Source organism: Megascapheus bottae, chromosome 8 (assembly GCF_031878675.1).
Source record: "Megascapheus bottae isolate mThoBot1 chromosome 8, mThoBot2.hap1, whole genome shotgun sequence".
Lineage (NCBI taxonomy): Eukaryota > Metazoa > Chordata > Mammalia > Rodentia > Geomyidae > Megascapheus > Megascapheus bottae.
The window spans coordinates 36,359,801-36,386,069 of NC_143516.1; the positions used below are offsets into that span (position 1 = coordinate 36,359,801).

At 36.3% G+C, this 26,269-nt stretch overlaps 1 long non-coding RNA gene across 1 annotated transcript; it reads left to right on the forward strand.

Moving 5' to 3' along the window:
- Positions 1-1,059: 1,059 nt before the first annotated feature.
- On the forward strand, positions 1,060-24,673 carry LOC150059784 (uncharacterized). The gene is made up of 4 exons (XR_016536410.1): positions 1,060-1,142; positions 16,350-16,574; positions 18,218-18,326; positions 24,456-24,673. It is a non-coding gene; the product is annotated as an uncharacterized LOC150059784 (long non-coding RNA).
- Positions 24,674-26,269: the final 1,596 nt, after the last annotated feature.

The window sequence follows — 26,269 nt, forward strand, 5'->3', positions numbered from 1 at the left end:
GGTTGGCAGTTGTTGGTCTTCAGGACATCAATGATGTTTTTCCAAGCTTTTCTTGCATTTAGAGTTTGTGTGGATAGATCTGCTGTGATTCAATTTTTTTCCCATTGTAGTATAGCTCTTTCTTTGTTTTGGCAGCATTTAAGATCAATTCCTTGGTATTCGGGTCTAGTGTCTTAACTATGATGTGTCTAGATGAGTTCCTTCTAGGATCTTGCCTGTTTGGAGTCCTAAAACCTTCAATAATGTGAGTATTTTCCCTTTTGAGGTTGGGGAAGTACTCTGCTATGATTTTGGTGAATAAGGGTTGCATTACTTTGTCCTGAAATTCGGCCCCCTCATCAATCCCTATTATATGAAGATTAGACTTCTTTGCTGCATCTGCCAGTTCCTGGAGTTCTCTCTGGTGGATTCTGACTGATTTTTCCAAGGTGGCAATTCTCTGTTCCAGCTATTGTGTTTTATCTTCCATTCCTGATGTCCTATTCTCCAGCTCAGTCAATCTGCTGCTTAATGCCTCCATTTTTGCTTGAAGTGTGGACACTGAGCTCATCATGTCTGCTGAGAGGGTATTGAACTTTTCTTCCACTTCTCTTTTGAATTCGAAGAGTTCCTTGGAAATTTCTTGCTTTTGTTTTTGGAATTCAGCCTTCATTTCCAAAATCAGCTCCTTGATTTGAGTCATATTTCGTGTCTCTTTAGGTGTCATTTCTTGGGATGGTGACATCTCTCTCGTCCCTTCGCTCTTGTTTCCCTTTGGGCTTTGTGTGGGACTTTGATTATTTATGTATGTCGTAATTCGTCTTTGTGCTCTTCTAGGCATTGAGAACTCTTGTTGTAGTTTGCTCTGTGGTCGGTAGGTGGCGGTCTTTACTTGGATTGGGAGTGGTGGTTCTCAGCCAAATTGATTCCGCTGCTGATTCTGTCAGAGTTTACAGTTTTTGCAGGTGTTCAGCTTATTCCCAGAGGCTGTGTGCCGCTGCATGACTAGCTCTCAGTCCAACTAGTGACCTCACAGTGGGCCGTGGGATGGGTCTGCACACTTCAGTCTCAGCGGGCTGGGCGGATGGTTGGTTTTCCTGTGCTGCTTCCAGGGGCGGCCCCGGCCAAGGGTCTGGAGTTTGGGAGTTTCCAGGGGCTCTCAGGTAGGCCAGCTGGTGTCCTCTCTGTTCCCAGGGGTGGGGCCCAGCTGAGGACGTGGGCTCCAAGGGCGGAGCCGTGGCTTTCTGGTTCTCAGAAGGCGAGCTTGGTTACTAGTTGGCCCTTCAGTTCCCTGCTGTGTTTCCACCGCTTTGGCCAGGAGTCTGTGACTGTGGGGGACCCCTCGGTGCTGTTTTGCTCAGGATTCCCAGCTGGAGGGTGCCCTGCTCAAGATTTGAGTGGGACAGATGCTGGTTCCCAGACTCCCACAGAAGCCACCCGCTGTTGTAAGGCAAAGTCTCAGTGAGCCCCACTCTGCAGACCAGTGGCCTGGGAGAGGAACCAGTTGGGCGGGTGGGAGCTGGGACACCCACGCCCCCTTTGGTGGGGTGCTGGGTTTTTGTGTCCACCCGCCTGTCAGTCTCCAGTCAAAGGCCTGGGAGAGGATCCTGTTGGGCAGGTGCTAGCAAGGACAGCTCCACCCACTTTGGTGTGGTGCTGGGTTTTAGCGCCTTCCCGCCTGTCAGTCTCCAGTCCTCCGGTCTGAGGCCTAGGGGAGGAAGCTGTTGGGTGGGTAGGGGCTGGGACACCTCCGCCTCCCTTGGTGGGGTGCTGGGTATTAGCGCTGCGTGCCTTTCAGTCTCCAGTCAATGGCCTGGAGGAGAGGGCTGTTGAGGGAAGAGACAGGATTCTAAATTCCTTGCCCCCCTGCTCCCGCCAGTCTTTCTCGGGCGGGATGGAGGGGTCTGAGTTAAGTTCTATTGCTTGGCACCAGCTCTGCTTTCCCGATGGGTTTGGTGACCCGCTGCGCTACTCACTCCTCTGCGTTTGCTGTGGGTGCTGCACGGTGTTGGAGAATCCTTCACTCCCCTCGGACCTCCGCCACCGCCTGTGGTCCACGTCTGGGTTCCGCTGCTTGCTGTTCTGGTTCTGGGTCCGGGTTCTGCTGCTTCTGCGGCTCGCTGGCCCCATCCTATGCTGGTTTCTGCAGCGGTCGGGGCTGCCAGGCCCCGCACCCTTGCCACCGCTTTTCACAGCTTGGAGCTGGCGGTGAGGGGTGGGGGTCCTCGCGTTTCAAATTCTTTGAGAAAGTTGGATGTGAGCTTTATCTGGATTTCTTTTCCGGTTTGAGTCCTTCTCCGTTGCTTCTTGAGTTTGTTGTTGTGGATTTCTTAAGGTAATTGGCTGGTGGGACTCCCTGGTTCTCTCTTTTTGTGGGAGAGAGCTAGGCAGCGTCCCTATTGTCTCAGCGCCATCTTCCGCCTCTCAAAGTATTTTTTTAATGAAAGATGAAATCCAATGAAGATTAAAATCAGGAGTAGGAAGGCATTTAATGTGTCATTTACTGAAATAGACATCCTTGTTATCTGATATATTGTATATATGTTTATTTGTTTATTTGAAATAGGATAGGGAAAGGGGGGAAATAAGATGATAGGGATGGGTGGGAGGAGGGCAAAGGGGAAAAATACATGAGAAAGGGTAACAATGTTTGTGAAGTAATGCACCTTCTATCTGGCAAATATAATGTAACCCTTCTATTATTTTTAATAAAAATACTTTTAAAATACTTTTAAAAAGACATGTAATGTCTACATATCAGCTGCACCTGAAGGAATGTGGCCTAAGTCCCAGAAAAAGGGGTGAGTAGGTTTGAGTTCACAATAGGATACTCTGTCTACTGACAGTTGATCATAAGAGAGATTTCTTACTGGGCAATGGTGGCTTATACCTCTAGTCCTACATGCTAAATTTTTGAATTCCAGAAAATCACAGAGATATTCTAAAGCTCTGGATGTAATTATCTTGATTGAGAGAGGAATTTTCTGTGTGTGTGTGTGTGTTGGCATTTAGAGCATAAAAGATTGTTCCCTTTTCTGTGTGTGTATATGTTGGTAATGTGACTTGAACTCAGAGCCTGGGTATTATTTCCTAGCTTTTTCCCTAAAGTATGGCAGTCTACCATTTGAGCTACAGCTCCACTCCTTCCTATTGCTGGTTAATTGGAGATAACAATCTCAGACTTTCCTTTCTGGGCTGGATTTAAACTGAATAGCTATGATTGCCGATGTGAGCCACAGTCTAGGCAAGAAAGATCATTTTAATCTAGAACAACCTTTAGCTGCTTGGAAAGTGGTTTTCAGTTTCTCATTAGGGATGGTCCAGTTCCAGGTTTTCCTTATTCTTGGAGTACAATTTTTAATTTTTCTTGAGACATGATTGAATGCTGCTGCATTTATGAGCACTCTTCTCTTGTGTATGTTAGATTTCAGTTTTTGTCTTTTTGGCCCCATGAAGCCTCCAGTAATACTCTTAGCTTCTCAATATTATAGGTGCCAGCTTGAGATTAGCTCTGCAGCCTTTCTAGCCTCTTACTTATTGCCACAGACAAACAGTTCCTGGTGTTACGTGTGGCTAATGAATATCCCTACCTAGTGATTCCTGATCCTTTTTGTCCTTTTTTCATTTGCATTTTCAATTTTGTCACTTATTAAAATTTTATTTTTAATACATTGTTTTCCATAATTGCCATTCCAATGGACCTAAAAGCTCAGATGTCTGCCCTAGATTCCTGCTCTGGTTGTCAATCATACTAGTGTAGGTTTTTTCCCTTTATGACTTTGTTTTGTATTGGTCGCCTGTGGGAGACATCTGCTCTGGAAGGAAGCCATGCCACATAGTTTGTTGATTTGTTATAGCTTGCTTGGAATCTCTGTTGTACTAAATGTATTTGTGTTGGCTTCCTGCCCCCTACTCGCCTTGATCTTGCCAAATGAGGGGCTTTGTATAGGATTATTCTGAGGTCCCTCCACTTATATGCCCAGCATCTTCTTTTTTATTTTCTGTGATGTTGTGACTCACTAGCTGCCTGCTTCTATATTATATACATTGTATTATATTATCCACATGTTCGATATTTTTTGCCAGGCTTGGGCCTTGAACTTAGCACCTGAGCACTGTTCTTGACCTTTATCAAGGCTAGAGCTCTACCACTTGGACCCTAGCACCACTTCTGGCTTCTGTTCTCTTTGTATGTAGTATATGCATGCTAGGCAAGTACTCAACTACTGGCAAAACTCCCAGCTCCACACATCCAATATTATTAATGAATTCCTCAAACACATAACATGGATCAGCCATGTTTTCTTACTTTCACACTAGAGTTCAATTTCCCCTAAGAGTCCTACATAACTTTCTCTTTTTGAAAAACATATTTTTAGTATCTTTAAGTAGCTCTACAAAGGAGTTGCCATTCACCAAAGCATCTTGATTAATGCCACCCTTTTCACTCAGCCCTTCCCAACCTGCCCCTTCTTTTATCTTAATGTTAGATTGTATATTGAAAATTTTGCAATTTAACAAAGCAGTTTATGTGTCACCAGTTCAAAATCTTAACCTCCCTTGTAAATGCTTTCTTTTCATCCAGTTTGTTTACTTGTAGATTATTAGCACATTCTAGTTACCACAAATAAGGGAAATATACAACCTATGTTTCTCTGGGTCTGGCTTACTTAGTTTAATGTTTTCCCATTTTCTTATGGATGATGCAGTATCATTCTTTCTGATGGATGAAAATAATTCCATTGTGTACACATACCTCATTTTCTTGATCCATTGCTCCATTGAGGAGCATCTTGGTTGATTGTACATCTTGGCTATGGTAAATAATGCTGCAAGAAACATGATTGTGCTGGTACCTTTAGTGTGATCTGGTTTGTGCTCTTTTGGATAAATGTCCAGGAGTGGAATTTCTGGGTTACAGGGTAGTGCTATGTCTACTCTTATGAGGAACCTCCATTTTGCTTCCTAGAGTGGCTGAACAAGTTTACATCCCCATAAGTAGAGTAATAGCCTTCCCTTTGACCACATCCATTTGTCATTGGAAGTTTTCTTGATATTGACCATTCTAACTGAGGTAAAGTAGAATCTCATTGTTGTTTTGATTTGTGTTTCTTTTTGCCAAAGATTTTAAACATTTTTTCATGTGTCTATTGGTCACTTTTCTTTTTCTAAGAAATCTCTTCTTAAGTTGTTAGCCCATTTTTTAATTGAGTTGTTATTTCTTCAAGAGTTTATTTTTGGGAGATTTAAGTTTTAGCTCTAAATACGTTTTGGATATTAGACTCTTGTTGGATATAAATAGCTTTCTCTTGATAACATAGACATCTATGCTCAATGTCATCTAAGCAATGTTCTCTCAATGTTTATTTCATTAAAACATGAGACGGGGTATCATTGTTTGTGAAGTAATACACCTTCTATCTGGCAAATACAATGTAACCCTTCTATTAATTACAATAATTTTTTTAAAAAATTTATGATAAAAGAAATAACCAGTACCCTGCTCTAGTTGTCTCTAGGGACAACTGATTCCCTACCCTATTTATTATAACATTGATCATTTCAACCATACTAAACATTTTATTTACAGATTTATTTTGGCCTGTCCCTTTGCTGCACCAATCCTATACCACTAGCACCTAGAAGAATGTCAAACTTATAATACATGCTTGTCAAATTTTTCTAGACAAATAAATAAAGGCACTAACTAAAAGAATGAATTGTGCATACTTTAGACCAAAGCTCACTGATCTCAGGAATCAAACTTTTACATTTTCCTATATTCAGTGTCTTAAAACTGGTATTGTCACCTGGTGCCAGTGGATTATATCTGTTATCCTAGTTATTCATGAGGTTAAGATCTGAGGATCACAGCTCAAAGCCAGCCTGGGAGAGAAAAATCATGTTATTTTCACCTTCAATTAACCCCAACAAAGCAGAAGTAGAGCTGTGGCTCAAATGGTAGAATATAAGACTTGATCAAAAATGCTCAGAGATGATGCCCAGGGTCTTGAGTTTAATCCTCTAGGCTAACATAAAAAAAAAAACCTATAATTTTGTAATTTCATTTATTTTATGATTGCTTACAATAAAATGTTTTCCTTTTCATATTGGCTAGACATAAATCATATTTCCTTCTTTATTTATTATGTATGCTTCTCCAAAAGATTAACTTCATGAAATTGTGGTACTTTTCTTTGGTTTAATGTTGGATTTTTAGCACTTGGAATAATGTTTATATGTAATGTACCTGCATTAATATTTATTAGATGAATAAATAAATAAGTGGTTATCTTTCCATGTTCTGTAAATTAATTATAACTTAATAATTTCTAATTGTAGCCTAAATACGTAATTTTTGTAAATTTTAGTGTCTTATTCTTCCATTATGATCTATCAACATCACTCATTTTTTATATATTTTTTATTGTAATTAATAAAAGGGTTACATGATATTTGCCATATAGAAGGTGCATTAATTCACATACATTGATACCCTTTCACATGTCTTGGTACCCTTTACCCTCCCAACATCACTCATTTTTATACATATTCTCTAAGTATTTTGTGTAATGTCCAGTTATGTAATCACTGGAGAGTGTTCTTTAGTTAGCCCAGAGCATATGATAGATAGTTGCTCTGAGCCTAATTTAGTCATGAATATATTAATCTTAGGTGACAAAAATGACGTTAATCCTATAAAGTCCTTTATAATCCTTTATTCTGGGCTAGATGATTCAGAAGGGAATTAAGATGCTATTCCTATCATATTTTCAGGACTTGAACATAACAAAACACATTTTTTGCAAGGAAAAATATCTGTTGAAAAATATGATACATCTATGAGAGAGTGAAAAACTGTACTCTGTTACTAGCCACATTAAATACCTTTAGAACTGGTGATCAATACAGCTGAACATGACATATAAAATCTAAAAAAAATATAAAAAAATCCTTTCACTTGCCAAGTCCTTAAGAGTTGGATTTCAAAAGCTCATTAACATGAACATAACTTCAGCATGTCAGAGGAAGTCCATTTAGATAGCATTATTACTTTGCTTTTCTGCAGCTGTGCTAGATAAATTAAGAGGCGCTCCAATCATCAAAGGCTGTGTGTTATTGCTAGAAGCCAAGAATCAAGAAAATGTCAACACACATTAAATATTCCAACATTTTCCTACCTGAATGTTGATTTGGGGATGGTAGGAAGATGAATGTTTTAATAATTTATAAACTCAACATTTGGCTACACACAAGAATTATATTTGGTAAAGAATTCTTCTTGACCCAAGGGAATCCAAACTAGAAAGTTTTGTAGATTATTTAGAATAAGAGTTCCTTGCTTGGAACATTAGACATATGCTTTGGGGTTTGGAAGACACAAAGCTTGTAAAACTACTTTGTAAGTCATGCCTGGAACCTCTTTAAATGCACAGCTAGTCTTTATATTCAGAGAACACATTGCTCCTTAGTTTTTCTTCAGATAGAATCTTCGTACTCATCCCTTCTTTCGGTGCTGAGTTCTGCATTTTGTCACACCAATTGTGGACAAGGCACCCTTAAATATCTCCTGCATGTTTTGGGGGTAAGTGTAATAGACTTACAACAAGACAGTCACACCTGCCAGTAGGGATGCTGAATATAAACTGGAAGTTGAGACTTTTGCTAATACAAGAGAAAACACAGAATACCAGAAGAAGTAACATTAAAAAGGTACTTCTACAAGGATCTACTAGAGAGGAATTAATACTCACTCTGCATTGTGAGCTAATTTATCCTCTTTTGTGTATACTTTTTCATTTTAGAATTTGATGATGAATTTTATTAACCATTTCTCATTTCTTTACTCCTGAAAATAAAGGTAATATTAAAATTTATTTAAACAATAATTTCTTGGAAATTATCTAGATCATATTCACATTCCCTAAGTGTGAGAAGGAAAGCAAACTTTGCAGGGCTTGTGGAATTACTGTACATCATCTCATTTTATCTTGATTGAATTCTTTTGAAGTAGTTAAAGAAACTTCCCTACTTTCTATTCATTTGAAGAAAATGTTGTCTCAAATATTTCGGTGACCCATAAGAGGAGAAATATGAGGTCTAAAATCAGGTCAACTCAAAGCTACTCCTTTTGAAATACTGTGGGTCTGTAATATACAGAGACTTCAGGATGTTAATAAACATTGGCATTGGCCTGAGTTAGCTTCCCCATCTTTTTTCTTTGCTTTCATTGGATGAAACTTAGTATATTAGTCCACAATCTGTTGTTCTATTTTCCTTGTAAATTTCCTCATGATTACAGTTACACAACACATAAAAAATTATGGAGAATTATCATAAAGGCAATTTGCTTTGATGACCATTCTTATGTATTAATCAATAGTAAAATATTTAATATGAGAAATCATAATACTAACATATTCAGAAGCAGTGTTATTCAACAAGTACAGAGCTGCTCACAGCAGCAAAGTAAGGAATAAACCATGTCATTAAATTTTGGCTTTGTTCCTCAACATTTTTAGTGGCAAAGTGACAAAACCATATTTACAGTAAAAAATCACACTGCCTCCAGAAAAGCAAACTGGAGGGGAACAATCGTGAATTCAGAAAATCACTTAGAGTATTGTTCAGAGAGGTGGTAGTGAATTGGATTAAGATATGGTCAATGGGAGAAGCAGATAGCGAGATGTTAGAATCACTGGGATATGGCCATGAGTTGAGTATAAGACTTGAGGGAGAAGCAAATACAATCTTATTTGCTCTGGTCAGCCTGGACCATATTCTTCTGTTTATATTCCCCATCATAGCAGGAATGATGGTAGTATGCAGGCACACCAAATCTTTTCTGTTAAGATGAAAGTCTCAAAAACATTTTACCTGGGATGACTTCAAACCCCAGTCATTTCCACCCTAGATTCCCAAGTATTTAAGATTATAGACATGAGCACCACATCCAGATTCTTCACAAATATTTCTTTTAGATCAGTAATCAAATCACAAGGCCTACATGTCATCTAAAAATCTTATTCACTACCCAGATAAAAATTAGGCACCCCAACTGGGAGTTAGTACATTTTCTTTTGCCATCTCCATACTTCCTCAGCTTTAAGTTTTATATGGAGCTTTTCCTTTCCGTCCTATTTCAGCACATAATTCACCCACCACCATATTGACATTTCTAAAATACAGACACCACACTAAATCTTCTCACATCTCTCCTTACTATGAATAACTTTCCATCTCTCCAAGCTGACTACCTGCCATACTTGTGAATCCCATGTTATATTCTTAGCATACTATTTAAAATCTCTTCAAGCATTTCCTTTGCTTGGAATATAGTGTTTGTTTTATTGAGAATGTCTGCAACTCCACCCTCATCCCATTTCATTTTGAGTCTTCCTCATTCTTCAAAACTTAGCGGTATTTTCTTCTACCAGGAAAAGCTGTCTGCTTGCTGCTATAGTCTACCTGAGACATATAGTATGTTCATAAATTCTAACATAAACTATTTGCTTGTCTCTCATTGTTTTATTCTCAGAACATTGCACAGAATCTTGGATTCCATGTTTAGAGACAAAAAAATGTGCAGATGATCTATCATTCATCTCCATTTCTATCTCACCTATGATTACATTGAAATTCAGGTGAATTGAAACTTGATACAATAAGTCTCTAAATCTCAGGCAAATAAATTTGATATTTCTAGAAATAATTATGCCTACCAAAGTACTTTTAATGGGTGGCAAGCTTAGATTTTTAGATTGTACAAAATTTAAAAATCAATTAAGATGAAATTACAAAAAGCATTATGATATTCAATGTCTCTTACTACTTTCCATACATAATGAAGGCAGATATACATTGTTTTTAAATACTATTAAATAATGACATTTGAAATTAATTAGATGAAGGGTGAACACACATGCAACCCCCTTTAATATGAATGTAACCTCAAGATTTATAAAGGTACATACACTACATATTTCTACATAAAAGAATTATATACACTTTTAGATACATGCACAAATGCATACATCCATACCTTGTGCAATTAAACAGGCTATGTAGGCAATAGGAGGTCCTGAGAATGTCTCCACTTGTTACCATGGAAACACAATTGTGAGAATTGTTCTGCACAGCACTATGAGGCTGATTAAAGAGTTCAAGCACTCATTTTAAAATTAGTCAAAAGACAACCAGGAGGAAACTTCCAGTTGCAGGCTTGGTTCAGTGCTAGTTTCTGAGTTGGGTGGGGCTGGTGACTTCTGTTGCTGTTACAGCCAGCCAGTAGCTTTGCTTTCAGACATTATTCGTATAAGAAGTCCAGGAGGTGATTTTTACAACGTGGCAACTCTGGCCATCCTTACCAAAAGGTTAATAGTTATGAACTTCACAGTCAAGAAATGTAATTATGTGCTGCTGGGAGCAGAGTGTTCAGCTTAAAAGGGTTCAACAAAGATGATAGCTTGGCGTTTTTACATGCTGACTTAAACTGCATAATTAGTAAAAAATAAATGCTTGGGAATTAATGACTGTTAGATCTTCATTATCTTGTAGTGAAATGTAATAGCACTTTTACAAAAATATAGTGCTAAAAATGATGGTGAGAAAAATGTAGTCTGAATAACTGTGGAGCTGTGAGAGGCAGAGGTGCTTATTCGATTACCATGGCAACTGTGACAAACACAGAGAAAGAGACAAAGACACAGAGACACAGAGACACAAAGACACAGACATAGAGAGAAAACCACCACCACTAACATTTATGGCTTAGTAAAATTTTAAATTAAAAATTTAAATTACTGATTTCAACTTCATACTTTTTAAAGCAATGTGCTATTTTTAAATTTTCTTTTTAAAGCTAAACCTTTTTTAGGCTTTTATTAAGAAGAGAAATACAAAATGAATTCAGGACAATTAAAATTTTTAAATAGTCTACCATAAGAGTGCTTGCCTAGCATGCACGAAGACCCAGGTTCAATTCCTATTTATCACATACATAGACAAAGCCAGAAATGGTTCTGTGGCTCAAGTGGTAGAGCTCTAGCCTTGAGAAAGTCCAAGGATAGTGCTCAAGCCCTGAGTTCAAGGCCCAGTACTGGCAAAAAAAATAGTCTACCATATTCCAATAACTATATTTCTATAAGTTCCCCATGTCCTTCCAAACCTTTACCTTTGCTCTCTATAAATTATAAACAATAGTGTTTCATAATTATTTACAATTGCAGTTTTGTGTGTGTGTGTGTGTGTGTGTGTGTGTGTGTGTGTGTGTGTGTGCAGGTCCTGTAACTTGAACAGAGGACCTCAGTACTGTCCCTGAGTGTTTTTCCCATAAGGCCAATGATCTCGAGCCACAGCTCCATTTCCAGCATTTTGGTAGTTTGCTGGAGATAAGGGTTTCATTGGGACTTTTCTGCCTGGGTTGGCAGGAAAGTGATCCCTAGATCTCAGCCCCCTGAGTAGTTAGGGTTACAAGAGTGAGCTACCTGTAACCAGTAATTCTTCAAAGTTTAAAAAGGCCCTGACAATGCTTCACAAAGCTTTGGGGAAAGCCATGGAATAAAAGTAATAGTAGTATGTTCAACTCATTGTGTCCCAACTGAAACCAAGCTCTCTGTCAAATAAAAAAAATTGGTACTGATTCTTTAGATAAACATATTTTCTTAGATAAACATAGATGAGAATATATTCAGGGTGATCCACTTGCCACTAGTAAATGAATGTAGGTTTCTTTCCTTGCAACTAAAAGTACTAGAATAAAAATGAATAAATTTACTTATAAACTATTTCTATTATTTTGTTATACATCGCTTGGAAATGATACAAAGTTGAAGCACATTCACACATCTGGGTCTTTGTACTCACATACTCTCTTTTACCTTTTCTCTTATTTTTTCATGATGTTACAATAGAATACCATAGAATGCTGTTTTCCTTGTACGCATTTGTAATCACTAGAAGGTATAAATAAATCCACAAGTAGATTTGGAACACAAGTAGTATCCCATTGGATAGAAAAGTACAAATAATAACACTTGGACATGTTAAATTAAACAAGATTATTTAAATAGTCACATAATGAGACAAAGGAGGATATTCTTAGGAAAGGATCACAAGGTATCAACAACCATGTGCATATGAGCATGTAAAATAAGGATTATGGACATGAACTCCAAGAAATGGAAACAAAAGTTGTTTTTTTTTAAATTTTACTTTTGTAGGGTTTCTTTTCTGTTTCCCCCTTTTTGCTTTCTGTACCTTTTCTCTTGTCTTTCTGTGATTTGAGGTGGGAAGGGGAAGCACAGAAAGGAAAGGACAAAGGGTGAACTAATTCAGCAGTGATACTCATTAGACACTGTGTTGAAAATGAATACATAACTTGCAATGAAGGGAGGTTGGAAGAGAAGAAAACTGGGAGAAAACCAAAAGAAATATGACACCATTTAAGAAGAAATATGCTCAATATCTGACTTATGTAACTGTAATCCCTCTGCACATCACCTTTACAACAAAAACTAAAATTAAAAAATCACTGTATAAAGCCAAATAATTAAATAAATGATATAGAACATATTGGCTCAGAGTTCTGGAAAGTTCAATCCTCAGATCTCAGCTTCATGGGTAGCTAGAATTATAGGCGTAAGCCACCAGTGCCAGGCTTATTTTTTTTTATTTTTGAGTTGAACAATATAGCCTTAAATTTCATTGAAGTGAAGTAATCAATTAAAGTACATAGGATAGTCCTATCAGAGTAACTTAAACCAAGTAACATATGCAAGTTTATGAACTATTATGCTAGGTAAGTGTCTTGTTAGTTAAAGGACAGCTGCTTTAATTCTGGGCAAGATTATCCTTTAAACAGTGGAAAAGGAGGTAGTGAGTAATCAGTAGCCCCTGTCTGCATCCCTCCCCTTTCTTTATCATGTTTACTTTGGAATAAAAACTTCCACAGTAGTTTAAAGCTATCATCCCAAACCATTTGTGAATTGCTGATACAATGTTGAGTCATCTTTGGTATGTTATTCCTACAAAAAAGACATTGTTCAAAATGACCACTATCCAACCATCAAAATCAGAAATCAGTGTTAATACATTGTCACCATTTGTCAGTCCTTTAAGTTTTACCAATTGACCCAATCATATCCTTTATAGCCAAAGGACATTGTCAAATACATACTGCACTTAGCTGTCATGTCTTGTGAGTTTCCTTCTGTATGAAGGAGGATATTCCTTGTCTTGATTTTGTGACTGTGGTACTTTTGATTATCACAGGTCAATTATGTTATAGACCAGCCATTATGAATTGATTGCCATAATCAAATTTAGTGTGTATCTGCCGCTTCACATAGTCACCATTTTGTTGTCATTGTAATAGTATTAAACTCCAGTCTCTTTGTAATTATCAATGTCCAGTACAATATTACTAACTCTAGTCACAATAGTCTGTAAATTTATACCATTCCACTTAAATGATACCAATGTTTTTCCATTTATTCCCAAGACTCAGCATCTAACAACTCCCATGGTATACTTCACCCTCAAAATTTTGACTTATTGTATTCCACATGTAAATCAGACCACGAAATATTCATATTTCTGTGACTGGCCTCTTTCACTGAATAGAATATCTTCTAGTTTCATTCATAAATGTATAATCCCAGTTATGCAGAAAGTTATACATAGAAGAATCACAGTCTATGTCTACTACCAGGAAAGAAAACATGAGATTTTTCCCTGGAACATTATAATTAAAGCAAAATGTCTGAGTACATCACCTGCCTATCAAGCCTGAATTCAGACACTTATACACTTATCCAATTGCTCAGCATTTTGTGATGATTTATATTCAGAATTATTTATTACTATCATCATCATCATCATTATTAAAAAATCATAAAATTTGCCAGGCTCCGGTAGCTCACTCCTGCAAGCATAATGACTCAAGAGGCAAAACCTTAAAACATTAAAATGAAGCAAAACAGAACAGATTGCTGAGCACCAGGGATTCATGACTATAATTATACTAACTGCTTAGGACTTTGAGATTGAACTTCAATGTCAGCCCAGACAGAAAAGTCCAAGCGATTCTATCTTCAATTAACCAAAGCAAAGCTGGGCTAGAGATGTAGCTCTAGTGATGGAATGCCAGCCAAACAAGAACAAAGCCTTAATCCCAATACTATGACAGAAGATTCTGTAGAACTCAAATGTCTTGATGATGGTGTCTTTTTTTTGAAAGCCAGAAGGGAAAAAATCTTTTTCATCAAGAATTTAGATATGGATGGCCTTGCTGGAGCATGGTAGGTCCTCAATGTATTCCAAACTTTGTTAAAATTTTATGAACTTAGGATAATTAAATGTGGGATATAAAACATCTGGAGACTTATTGGAAGGGGACTATGAGTTTTGTTTAATTTTATTTATTTAATTTAATTTGATTAGTTTACTAAAAGCTCTCTTATGAATATGGCATATTATGAATATGTCATTTATTAATCTACCTCTTTGTTTTTGTGGTATCATTTTCATTATCAATCTTAAAGCTCTGTCATCTTTAGCTAATGGTTCCACTTCTTGATTAAAGATGGCAGCCATTGCATCTCCATACCAGTCAACTAAAAAGAACATAGTACAAATCAAGTTTCAGCATCTTTATGGACACTCTTAGTACAAGTCCATGACTCGTGCATGTATTGCTTTGGTCAGAATTCAATTATATGGACAAACTTTGGTGTAAAGGAAACTGAGAAGTATTGCTCCTGTTTATTTAGCTAGGTGCTTTTCTACAAAAGAAATTGCTGGCAACCAGAAATCCCCATCAGAGGGACAAAAACTCACTCTCTGCTTATGTATTTCCTTGGCCTCATTTGACCAAGTCCTAACATACACAAACTCTCATGTGATGAACTGCCTATCTGCTGTATATTTAGGAGTGAAAAATACCCACTTTCATTCATTAAAAATATTATTTCTTTTGTACTATCATGACAGAATATAATCAATTCTCTCCTGAGATGGTCTTTTTCTAAACTCTAATGAAGCCTGCACAGGAGTTTGTATATTTTCCTAAATCTGTGGTCAGAAATAATGCCTGCTAAGGCATTAAAATCAGTCTTCAAATTCAGGTGAAATTGAGCCATGGGTCAGGAATCCTCTTTTCACTTCCCCTCTCAAATCAAAAAATCACTTCCCTTTTTATTGCCATATGCTGTTTTCTCAGCTCTTAAGTTACTCATGTATGTTACTCAGACTCATGTATGTCTTTGTATTTCTATAACCTCAAAGGTTTAATTAAAATTGGAACATGGTAATAGATTTCAGCTTATATAAAACCAATGACTAGGTTCTTTTAGGAAACAGGAGAAGAGGATTTGCTGTCAAGTTTTGATTAGCCACCACAATGGCCTGGGCCAAACTTGCTCTTGTATCATTTATACTTAAACGAGATGTGTCTTCTACAAGCTTTATAATAGCTCCACCATTTTAATAATTTCCTTCCTTAGCATGTGATATATATATATATATTCATGTCTATGTAACATATATGGACATATACATATATGCACACACAAGTATATACATATCTCCAAACCAATGTATTCAAAAGATGCGAATATTTGTTTCTGAAAAGGAAGTATGCAGATTTCTTGATCATTTGTTTCAAATACCTAAATCCTAATTTGTGCTTGGTCAATTCTTTGCACTGTAAACTAGGTAAAGCTCCTTTATTCTGTAATTTTAGGATTTTGTTTTTAACGTGATAAAGTTGAAATGACTTCAATCAGCAAGTACATGATGTATTAAGCTATTCTCATTATCTGGCTATTTTGAACTTAAAATACAATACTGAGTACCAACTGGGTGTAACATAAACACCTGTAAACCTAGCTCTAGGGCAATTGATGCAGTTAGATCTGGAATTTGAGGCCAGCAGGTGTTACATAGTAACTTTAAGGCCAGTCTGGATTATATGGAACTTTCTTTCAAAACCAAACCACACCAAGCTGAACTAAATTAAAGGAATGAGAAGACAGAAAACAAATTTATTTTTTTTACATGTCAAGTCTTGAGGTTACAAAAACAACCAACATTGAGGCAACTGGCAGTAAGTCTCATTTATCCACACTATTCTCCTTTTTTTCGTGGCTACATACCTTGCTAGAGCTAGGAAGTTCAAACAACAATCCAAGTGATTAAAAGGGTAAAATATGGTAAATGATTTTGTGAGAAACCTATGGAACTGTTTTTATTCCCTAGAAATCTGGTTAAGATATTCAGTAAGCAATTTCTTTTCTTAGTTTCCTACTCTTTATTACTATGCTGAAAGACAAACCCACTGTGAACCTGGATGGTATTTCATTCTTTTACAGGGATTAAGCATTTTCTTGGGACCAAACAAAAGGAGAAAAAAAACAGCTAGTTCAATCACAGAAGTGCAAGTATTTTCCCTGGAAACCGCCTCCTGCTTTGTTTGCTGTATGCATGCTTCTTCACACTTCCTGATTTCTCACATGGAATACTAAGCAGTCCATACTGAGGGGCCAGGATTTAATGAAATTAATGATCACTTTTGAGTCTGCAAGGGCATCAAAAAGGTATATTTATTTATTCATTTTTGTTGTGAGGTTGATGTACAGAGGGGTTATAGTCACATGTCAGATAACAAGCATATTTCTTTGAAAACAATGTCATCTCTTCCCTTCTTTTCTACCAGTTCTTTTTCCCTTCTGACTCCCCTCCCCCACATGATATAGTTCATTTTCAACATAGTGTCCAGTGAGTGTAGGCTTACCAACAAACATTCACACAGTGAGACCAGAGGAGGAGATTCTTAGGAAAGGATCAGAAAGTCTCAATAGCTATGTGTATAGGATCATATAAAGTGATGTTTATCAAAATGAGCTCCCAGAAATGGAAACCTGTCATTTTGCTTTTTGTTTTTTTCTGCTTTGTTGCTGTATTTTTGTTTGTTTATACATTTATTTGTTTTAATTTCTGTACCTTTTGTCTTGTGAGTATGTTTACTTGCTTAGAGGAGCATAAGAAGCAAAAGCACCTTAAGTGAAAATGGTTTATCTATGAACACAAGTGAACACCTAGGTAAATACAAATTGTTGCCTCTATGTTGATTCAGGCCAATGTGTCACCATTGTCAGGCCTGTTATTTGTGTATTGCAGTGCCAAATATCAGCACACCTGAAAGACTGGGGGGAGGGGATCATTTCTTGATTATGAAACCCATTTTGACCACACAGATTCCCTGAAAGTAACATAGGAGTACCAAGTATAACATTTGCAGAACTGTGAGTTTTTCTATTTGTTGTACCTCTGATGAATTTTATAATCAAAATATGTTAGTTTAATGAAGGAATTCAGAAACTTGCCTTCATTTTCTATGTGCAAGATCACTTCAAATAGAACTAAAATTATCTGTACTTAAGAGATAGTAAAAAAAATACCTACAAAACAACCCTATTCAAGTATCCTTTTGGAAAGATATCACTTCATAACTACCTCTGCTCTTGATTAATTAACAAAGTTAATTGATGTGTTTATATTTCATAATTCTTACTGTTTCAAGTAATTTAGATGAATGAACCAGTCCAATGATGCCATAATTTTCATATTGTCACAATTTTCTACACAGAATTAAATAAGAAGATACTCATTTATTAACTCCTTCACTATTTCTATTTCCTTTGCAATCATTTTTGGACAAAGAACCAGGAAATTTTCCTTATTATTATTTGGTTAAGACTATTGTTTTATTATTATTTAAGTTGAATATAATTTGAATTAAAAAGATATTTCTGCCACCTAAATATCTCTAATTATGTGCTTCCTGATTTTTAACTTAATTTAGGCTTATATTTAACACCTTTGTTGACATACTTACCTTACTTATTTAAATTGAACTAATACAGAGTTAAGTCTATGGCTTTTTTGGACCCTTGCTTTAATATAAAACATTTATTGTTATTCTGACTTTGTTTTTCCCCCATTTAACAGGGCTGTTTTAGGGCAATTTTTTTTTAGTAGGAAAGAGGGTAATGACAAAAATTCTAGTTTAATGTGATTTGTTTGTGCTGGTTTTAATATATTTCATTTTTAAAATATTACACTTATTACATGTTGCTTTGTAAAAATTATACACATTTAAAAACTTGATGCACATTTAATGTATTACTTTTATTGATAACCTAATATAACTATTTATAAATATTTCCCCCTTTTCCAGGTATTGGATTTGAATTCAAAGCTTGCTAGGCAAACTACTACTTGAGTCATACCCCAGCTCCTCTTTCCTGTATTATTGGGGGGAAAATATCATCTCTGTCTTCAGAAAAGTGAGTTGGTGCATATCAGTTAGATCTAACTTAAAATCACTGAGTATTTTTATGTCTTGAAAATTTTTTTTACTAATTTTATGTACACTTGAGTTATCATTCACTGAAAGGCGAATTATCTACCATTTCTAATTCTTGAATTTTCTCTTTTCTTCCCTCATGTACACTAACGATGTGTTAGTTGGTATGTATATTCAGGCTGTTAGATATTCATGTAGTTTGAAACCTAAGTTTTAGATTCTCCATCACATTTAATGCCTCTCATTTTGAATTCCATCTCATCTAATATTGAAATACCAACCTCTCATTTCTGTTTGCATTTTTCTAGTATATCTTCATAGCTACTAAATTTTCCAAGTAACTTATTCCACTGTACAATGACATAAACATCAGAGATTTGTCTGAATACCATGTTGTCTATTATATACAGTTAAGGTTTTCCTTTCTTTCTTCCTGTGTTTATTCTACTTCTATTTTTATATCACCAAGAGGCTTGAATTTCATTCTGTTATCATATTTATTTCATATTTTTGACCTTCATAATTTGTGTATATATACAAATAAGGTTTTAAAAAGTATTTCAAACATTGTGCTTAAATATAATGACTGTTATTTCATATGTCTACCTTTAAATCATGAAGTTATTTACCATCTAATTCAAGTCTACTGAACAATGATGGAATTACCATGCTTTTAGTTTTCTTCTAGATTAATATAGTTATTCATATGTAAAGATATTACATATCTTTCCTATTTTAAATATATCTCTTTTGCATTCTTAGTAATTTTAAATGAGTCCTCCTTTGACATAAGCAATAGAGTCGGCATTGGTCCTATCTCCTCCCTTTCTATCCCTTCTTATCTGACTTTCTTTAGACCTCTTACTTTTGTGTTTTCAGGGTTTATGCCCATCCACATTCTATCCTATCATGGGAACAATTATCTGTGTATTATTTTAGGCCTAAGTTAAATAGTTTCAATATACAACATCATCCTTCTCACAATTGTTAATCCAATTATTTTTGATTGAACAGTTCTCAGTACTTTTTTCCATGTCTGCAATGTCGAATCCACCCAAGAATATTGTGAGGAGTCTCTCAGAGAAGGGACAGTGAAAAAAGGGCTGCTATTTTATTTCATAGAGTTCAATGTGATTTGAATAAGCGCATTAAAGTGTAGAGTAAGTATCCACTATTTTATGATTTAGAAAAAAGATGGAAGATCAATAAAACCACACCATTAGGAAGAAAAAAACCTATGCACTCTTGTGTATTAAAATGTTTCTTTTTATCTTCATTCCTATTTATAATTTTAAGAATAACATTCTCGAGTTTCATTTCAGAATCAATTGCCTCTCCTGAATCATGTACTCTGTTTGAGTTGATCTCCATTAAGCATACTCAATTCCACTATTTTCTTAATGTATAGATCTGGCATTCAGCTAGTTCTTCAAAGACAAAGATGTAATAAATGTCAAGCCAGCAAAATGAACCAAATAATGTAGTCTACACTCTTAGTCACAAAATGGCAGAAAATAAGAGAAGACAAATATGCCAGATTTCAGAGAAAGGGAAATAGTTGTTAATGTCCTGTATAGTGGACATATTTAAAAAATTTAAATGTGTTTAAATGCATTATTTTAATATCAAACTTTTAAAAATATTGCTAACCGTTTCTTAAAGATGTATAGTCTTTACTTAGTATTTGTTAATGGAAATTGTAGGAGTATACGTATAAGCTAAATGCTTTTCTTTCTTTTTATTTTTACTGTTGAGTCATTATTAATAGTATTCACTTGTAACTAGTTTTTCTTTCAAGAGCTTTCTTTTGGTTGGTCTCTCTAACTTCTTTCATCCATTTTTTGGTTCATAGTAAGACTCATTACTGACCACAAAGATGGCCAAGTACAGAAATATATGCTTCTCTTTGGAGTGTTTTTTTCCATCCTTGTCCAAGAAATTTTCTGGCGTGCATTCTACAGACTTTACAGTAAGTAGAGTATATCTTCTTCTTCTTTTTCATTTCTTTAAAAAATACTTTTTACTGTGTTACTTGCTTATTTTCTTCTTTCTTTGTATTTTTTTTTACTTTTTCAATCTCCTTACATTGTTCTTGTAGAGTTTATTTCCTTGCATGAAATCCAGATTTGAATTGAATGAGATGAACTCTTCTTAATACTGTTTAACCCTAAATATTATGAGTTCTCAACTCTTCACGTACATCCATACTCAGATGCACTGTACACAGACATAGAACTTGGACTGGAATTTTGGTGATGCGAAAGCCCAATCTGATTCTGCTGTAGATATTTAGAGTCAGACTAGGGGCAAATTTCATTTCGAATTTTTAAATCTATGCCTTCTATTTCAATAGCCTTTTTTTAAATACTTTATTAACATTGATTTTACATCATATTTCAAATGACATCTTTAACAAATAACTATTCAAGAAGGGAATCTCTATATACAATCATTGGCACTTAGATTTTAGAACATAATTAAAATTAGGCTGAGGGTTTGTATGTCTAAGCTATGTAATAATAAAACATTATGTCTATAGAGTCATAAATTTTTATGTGTATGTAGTTGTGTTTTTATTTCCAGTACCATGGTCATAGCATTGGGTACGCAAATATTGAGTCCTTGCTCTTGTACTGTTTGGATCTAATAGCCACATATTAAGGATACCATACACCTTTTGTTCCTTTGGTCTTGACTTGTCTCACTCAACGTGATTCGCCTAGATTCATCCACTTCCCTGCTAATATCATTCATTTTATCTTGTCTGTTGGCTATGTAGAATTCCATTGTGTATAGATAGATAGATAGATAGATAGATAGATAGATAGATAGATATAATTTTCTGTATCCATTCATCTGCAGTAGGGCATCTGGATTTTTTCTATTGCCTGGCTGTTGTAAATAGTGCAAGATGACATAGCTGAGCAGCTGTCCTTATCATATCTTAGGTTCAGGATAGATGCCCAGGAGTGGTATGGTGGGATTGTAGGGAAGGTCAATTTTCAGTTCTTTAAGAAACCTCCACACTGCTTTCCAGAGTGACTGAACTGTTTACAATCCCACCAGCAGTGCAGTAGGGTTCCTTTTTCTCCACAACCCTGCCAGCAGCTGTCATTGTCTGAGTTCAAAATCTTGGCCATTCTTGTTGGGATAAGGTGGTATCTTAGGGTTGTTTTTATTTGCATTTCCTTTATGACCATGGATAATGAACATTTTCTCATATGTTTTTCTGCCATTTTAACCTCTTTTTTTTTGATAAGTCTCTCTTTAGTTCCCTTGCCCATTTAGTGAATGGTTTGTTGGGTTTGGGGAGGATTAGTTTCTTGAGTTCCTTGTAGATACTGGATATTAAGCATTTGTCTGATGTATTATTGGTAAATATCTTTTCCCAGTTGGTTGGCTGTCTCTCTACTTTTGTGCTATGCTTTTATCTGTGCAGAAAATTTTTATTTTTAGGTAGTCCCATTTATCGAGTCTTTCTCCAATCTGTTGTGACCCTGGGATTCTGTTCAGGAAACTTTTACCTGTACCTATGCGTTCCAGTGTCTCTCCAGCATCGAAGACTGTTCTTGTAGGTTTGCTCTGTAGCAGGTGGCGGTCTTTACATGGTTCTGGGAATCTGTGTATACGTGTGGTTCTCAGCCAAATTAGTTCCACCACTGACTAGGTCAGAGTCTGCAGCTTTTACAGGAGTGTTGTCTCATTCACAGAGGCTGTGTGCCTCTGTATAGCTAGCTCTCAGCCCAACCAGTGGCCCCACCATGGGCCGTACGATAGAGTTGCACTTTGGTGGATGGCTAGTTTTCTTACCCTGCTCCTAGGAGCATGGCCCAGCCAAAGACGTGGGCTTGAGGGCAGAGCCTGGCCTTTCTGGCTCTCCCCATATGAGCTCCACTCTGCTGGTCGGCCCTTCAGTTCCATGCTGTGTTTCAGCAGCTTTGGCTGAGAGTCTTTCTGTGACTCCGTGAGGGGCCCCTTGGTGTTGTCTTGCTGGAGTCTCCCAGCAGGAGGGCGCCTCATTTAGGTTTGGTTCAGTCAGATGCTGACTAGCAGACTCATGCACACCCCCACCTGCTGTTGGAAGACAGGGTCTTAACTCCCCTCAGTCTCCAGTTTCAGTGGCCTGGGAGAGGAGGCTGTTGTGCAGGTGGGAGCAGGAACACCTCCACCCTCTTTGTTGGGGTGCTGGTTCTTAGCACCTGCCTGCCTGTCAGTCTCCAGTCAATGGCCTGTGGGAGAGGGCTGTTGGGGGATGGGACAGGATTCTGAATTCCTTGCCCCCTGCACTTGCCAGTCTTAGTCTTTTGGGGTGAAGGGGTCTGGGTTAAGTTCTGTAGCTAGCCACCAGCTCTGCTTTCCCGATGGGCTTGAGGGAACCCGCTGGACTACTTACTGATGGGGTTTGGCTGTGAGCAACTCCGTGGTATTGGAGTGTTGTTCGCCTCCCCTCTGGTCTCTGCCTCTGTCTGTGTTGCCCACGCCTGGTCTGTGAGGTTTCCTGCATCTGGATCCCGCTGTATGCTGGCCTAGTTGGAGGTCAGGGCTTCCCAGTCTGGCGCCCTATGCTGCAGCTTTCGAAGCTTGGAGCCGGCAGTGAAGGATGAGGAAGGGGTCTTCGCGTTTCGGTTTCTTTGAGAATGTTGGATAAAAGCTTTGTTGGGATTTCTTTTCCAGTTTGAGTCCTTCTCCATTGCTTCTTGAATTTGTAGTTGTGGATTTCTTAAGATAGTTGGCTCGTGGGATTCCCTGATTCTCTCTTTTTGTGGGAGAGATATAGGCTGGGTCCCTATTGTCTTGGTGCCATCTTCCCTCTTTTACAAGGCTTTTCTTATCACAGATTTTAAAATCATCTAAATGAACTTCAACTATGTGATAGTTTATATGCATATGTCTTAACAAATAATATTCTTTAAAAAATATAGTCATTGCTTTTGTTTGAGCAAAAATGCCTCTAAATTTCTTAAAGCCAATGTTTCACACTTTCCTATTATTTTACGAGCCCTACAATATAACAGAAATCTTCTGGGTTTTATTTTTCTTTTAGTTCATGTTGTGTATTTCTTAATCTGCAAAGAAAAAAATCTAAAATGAGAATTCAACTGTTCACCTAAAACAATAGTAAGTGATCCCAAGTTGTAATACAAATAAGAAATGCATCTCTGTCATCAAGGCATTGAAAGGAGCAATGTGAAATTACATATTTATCCAAGTTAATAACAAATGTGTTGTATTTGGGATAGTAATGAGACCGCTAATAATCCTATCACTGCACACAGAGTGAGAAACAGATGTTTTAAGTGAGCATGCTCCAAATCACTAATAATATGTGTATTAAAACACACTCTTGCTCCTCAACAGTTTATTGCTTTTCCAGATTCTGCATAGTCCCTGTTTTTATAGCTCTCTTTATGACTCAGAACATAAATATGCAAATGCCATAATGCCTGGTACAATAGGTTGGTGCTGACTCTAAGTGATGTGAATGCAACTTAATGGGCAATTAAAACAATGTGTGTGGAGATGAACTAGTCACAAACCATCTTTTAATGCTACCTGTATCTTATTATTTTTAAGCTATGACTGCAAGGCTTTTTTTGCATTCATAATTTTAACATTCTTTACTGTATTGACATTTAGCATGCATATGGAAAAATTACAATTAATGAATTATACTGTATTATAATGCAGTTTTGACAATACACAGGATTTTCCAATGAATTTTAAAAGCATTGTCCTTTAGCTGCACCAAAACCTCTATTGGAAGATTGGTATGAATTAGCACACAGTTCAATCAGCCAGTTTTCTAGAAACATCTGCTTCACTTGTTCCACTGAGTTCAGAACTCAACATCTGTACACTTGTAAAATAATGCAATTGTGGTAGAAGCATTGTGTTTTATTATTCACCAGATTTAACACTGCAGATTTTATTAAAGATCATTACCTCTATTTGGCAATCTTCCTATTATAGGGCAATTTTATTTTAAAAGATTGAAGATGATTCAATAGTAAATATATTGCTGGTAGGAGAAATAAGTAAATTAAGTATAATCTTTTGTAGGTATTTTTAGTATAATTATATTTTAACACTGGTCATTGCTTTTCAACAGGAAGATGGGGACATTCTGCACATTTCTTGAGTGAAGTTCTAAAACTGGATAGAAAAAATGGTGAAATCTAACCAGAGCATGATGAAGAGATGAATCATTTGCCAGGGACAATAATGTTCATAGAGTATTTTCTACCAGGGAATAACTGGAATAGAAGCATGCATTTTAAGATGTCCTTCTGGTTATATGAATTGCATTTGGAAAGCTAGATCTGCAAGCCAGAGGAAATCAGATTCAAACCATGCAAATATGTTTATCTTGGTTATGTGTGTATTATCAAAGCCTTAAAGAGAAAAGAACAAGTTTTTTTTCCCCCTTACTACTGTGTGCAGTTTTGTTGTGTAAATCAGTTGTGTTGGCTTATTCTATTACTTACTGATTCTAACATCTCGTGACCAATTAGAGCAGGATGGTAGTTTCAAGAAAATCCGTTATATCAAGATACTAAATGTTTAACTGGTAGTAGTTTTGTGTTTTTCATGCTTACCCGTGTTTAAAATTATCAAAAGTTATGATGAAGGCCTAATCTTTACTTTCACAATTAGGAGTGTTAACTGGATATATCTTATGTGTATAAGAAGTAGCTACTCAGGAGGCTAAGATTTGAGTATTGAGGGTCACTATTTCTCTGAGCAGACAAACATGAGAGACTTTTATCTTTAATTAGCCAGCAAAAGACTCTAGAATTAGAGTGAGTGCCAGCCTTGAACCAAAGATACCAAACAAGAGTATATAACCCTGATTTTAAGCCCCAGAACTGGTACAAAACCATTAATTTTCTTGTGTAATAATGTACTGTTTTAAAATATTTGTTTATTCTAAAATTTTCTACTTTAATTAACTTATTTTTCTACGTATCTTTATTTTTTTTCTTTTGTGTGTGTGTGTGTGTGTGTGTGTGTGTGTGTGTGTGTGTGTGTGTGCCCAATCTCAGGCTTAAACTCAGGGCCTGGGTACAGTCCTTTTAGCTTTTTCTGTACAAGGCTGGCACTCTACCACTCGAGCCACTTTTGCCTTTTTGGTGGTTAATTGGAAATAAGAGTCTCCTGGATGAATTCCTACCTAGGCTGGCTTTGAACCAGGATCCTCAGATTGCAGCCTCTTGAGTAGCTAGGATTAATGTTATGAGCCACAAGTTCCTGGCTCTTCTTACTTTATTGTTTGATTTTTCTCTTTGGGTTTTCCTAACAGATGATTTGATCATTGATTTGAGACTTTTCTCTTCTATATAAATTTTTAATGCTTATATTAATTATGGCTCTAGCTACAATTTACAAATGTTGGCATGTTATATATTTTTTCTAATTTAGTTCAAGATGCTTATTGATTTCCCTTATGAATTCATATTCATCTGTGAGTTAATTTTATTGTGTGTTTAACTTTCAAATATGTGGGGATTTCATGTACATCTTTCTTGAATTCTAGTTTCATTACAATAGGTCAAAACACATACTTGTTCACACATGAAATACTTTAAATTTATGGAGAAAAAATTCTATAGCTTGAATGCTTCCTTGTGTACATTAAGGCAAAATATCTTGCAAAGTTTTTCAGGCCTTAGGTTGATGGACATAGTTCTTAATTTTTTTCTTAATTTGTATTGTCTTCTTAATGTGGTCTTTGGCATTGTTTTATTTATAAGTAGCTGTAAAATTAGTTGCCATTTAACAGATTACAAATATAATATATATTGAGCATTGTCTCCCTTTTCAAGATTCTCACCCATCCCTCCCCTACCTTCACTCTTAATTTTGTAGAATATACTTTGAACTCGTAGCTGAATTTTCTGCTTCTTCTTTTTGTCTAACCCCTTT